Source organism: Hyla sarda, chromosome 7 (genome assembly GCF_029499605.1).
Source record: "Hyla sarda isolate aHylSar1 chromosome 7, aHylSar1.hap1, whole genome shotgun sequence".
In the NCBI taxonomy this organism is placed as follows: domain Eukaryota; kingdom Metazoa; phylum Chordata; class Amphibia; order Anura; family Hylidae; genus Hyla; species Hyla sarda.
Window position 1 is genome coordinate 111,362,480 of NC_079195.1, and position 2,280 is coordinate 111,364,759.

The window sequence follows — 2,280 nt, forward strand, 5'->3', positions numbered from 1 at the left end:
CGTACCTGACTCGCTCTCCGTCGGTCCTGTCCCGGCGCGCGCGGCCCCGCTCCCTAGGGCGCGCGCGCGCCGGGTCTCTGCGATTTAAAGGGCCACTGCGCCGCTGATTGGCGCAGTGGTTCTAATCAGTGTGTTCACCTGTGCACTCCCTATGTATACCTCACTTCCCCTGCACTCCCTCGCCGGATCTTGTTGCCATTGTGCCAGTGAAAGCGTTCCCTTGTGTGTTCCTAGCCTGTGTTCCAGACCTCCTGCCGTTGCCCCTGACTACGATCCTTGCTGCCTGCCCCGACCTTCTGCTACGTCCGACCTTGCTTCTGTCTACTCCCTTGTACCGCGCCTATCTTCAGCAGTCAGAGAGGTTGAGCCGTTGCTAGTGGATACGACCTGGTCACTACCGCCGCAGCAAGTCCATCCTGCTTTGCGGCGGGCTCTGGTGAACACCAGTAGTGACTTAGAACCGGTCCACTAGCACGGTCCACGCCAATCCCTCTCTGGCACAGAGGATCCACCTCCTGCCAGCCGGCATCGTGACAGCAAGCCACTAGTAATTTACTAGCTGGTTTGTTGAAAACCTCCACATGATATTCGGTGAGTATAGAATTAGTGAGCACTTATATATTCTGTACAGTGATTACATACAATGCTAATTACAAATCAAGCAACATAAATCCAATGCCTTTCGTTGTGGAGCATTTCAAAGCGGCACAACTCTTCAGGGTGGCAGGAGTATAATAAACAATTTCTCCTGTCACTTATCTCACTGAATAATAAATCAGTCGTGATGCAACATAAGGAGGTGTGGATAGTTCACTGGTATGCTTAGATAGATAGGCACAGGTAGAATTTATTTAAGATGTAGGTGGTAGTCCAAGGATTATGTTCCCTCTCGTAGGTAGATATTGGGTATATAGTCCTGTAGGTAGATAAAGGTAATACATGTAGAGGAGTGCTTGGCTTGGTGAATTGTTCTTAGTTAAGGATAGTTCCCATGAACCTACCTCTGACTGGTGCGGCAGGTGTATGTGTGCAGAGCGGTAGGTGCACAGATGAGCCTATCAGAAATGTATTAAAATGAGTTTGTATATGAGACATGCAATTTAGAGGGTGGATGTAAAAGGGGTCAGTATATTTACCTTTGTAATCAGGGAACTCACATATGGTCACCCACGATATGGTGATCCTACCATTGACTTAGTGCAATACCTATAGGTAGGATGGTAAGGTGCAAATGTATAAATATTGGGGAGACGGGTTCAGGTATACAAGCATATATAGATTTATTATAAATAGTGCCTACCAGGTGGCATCCAAATGAGAGTGTTGGAGCCATAGGGATGCCAGGTCGCCTACCTAGAAAATGGGGTATAATTACCTAGGGTTCAAAGATCTTTTAACAGAGGTGAAGACAAAAGATTTTCCAACTTACAGTTTGCTGGGCTGATGTACAGGGTCTGCAGGGACCAGGATGGTGCGGCATCTGCAGAGTGCCGGCCTCTCTGTGTTTAAATATATCCCCGGGATCCACGTATAGGGCGCACGGGGACCGGAAGTTACGTCACTTCCTGTTTGTGCTTTGCAGTGGAGTGCACAGTTGCTGCACTCCCGTGTATGCGCATGTGTGCGCAGGCCGGGTATGGCTTGCGGTTCACTCTGGAGCACAAACACAGGGGCGTGTCTGGAGGGGTAATAGACATGCTGCGGTATTATTAACATTAGAGGCTAACAGACAAAAATAGTGAATGTTAGGGATAGGTATAGTCGGGCAGAGAATTCTGTTAAAGGGGTATTCCGCTGCCCCGCTCCCCAGCGTCCGGAAGTTTATTGTTGCGAACTCTGTGTGCGGGCGTCACGCCCCCTTCCCATAGACTTTTGTTGCGGGGGCAGGCATGACGTCACGAGGGGGCAGGCATGACGTCACGAGGGGCGGCCCTGAACACGGAAGCCCGCACACAGCGTTCGGAGCAATAAACTTCCGGAAGCTGGGGAGCGGAGCTCCGGGAGCAGGGCAGCGGAGTACCTCTTTAACACCTTAAGGACTTAGGACGTATGAGTACGTCCTAAGTTCGGTCCCTGTCTATAACGGTCATAGCGGGATGGTCCCGGCGCCTATTCACAGCCGGGACCCGCGGCTAATAGCGTGCGGCCGTTCGGCCACGTGCTATTAACCCTTCCGATGCGACGCTCAAAGCGGAGCGCCGCATCAAAAGTGAAAGTAAATGCTTCCCGGCTGCTCAGTCGGGCTGATTGGGGTCATCGCGATAAAATCGAGATGCCCCA

General features: G+C 51.1%; 1 long non-coding RNA gene across 1 annotated transcript; it reads right to left on the bottom strand.

Moving 5' to 3' along the window:
- Positions 1-1,030: 1,030 nt before the first annotated feature.
- LOC130281548 (uncharacterized) lies at positions 1,031-1,353 on the bottom strand. The gene is made up of 3 exons (XR_008846036.1): positions 1,301-1,353; positions 1,137-1,206; positions 1,031-1,055 (listed from the first exon to the last, which is right to left on the bottom strand). It is a non-coding gene; the product is annotated as an uncharacterized LOC130281548 (long non-coding RNA).
- Positions 1,354-2,280: the final 927 nt, after the last annotated feature.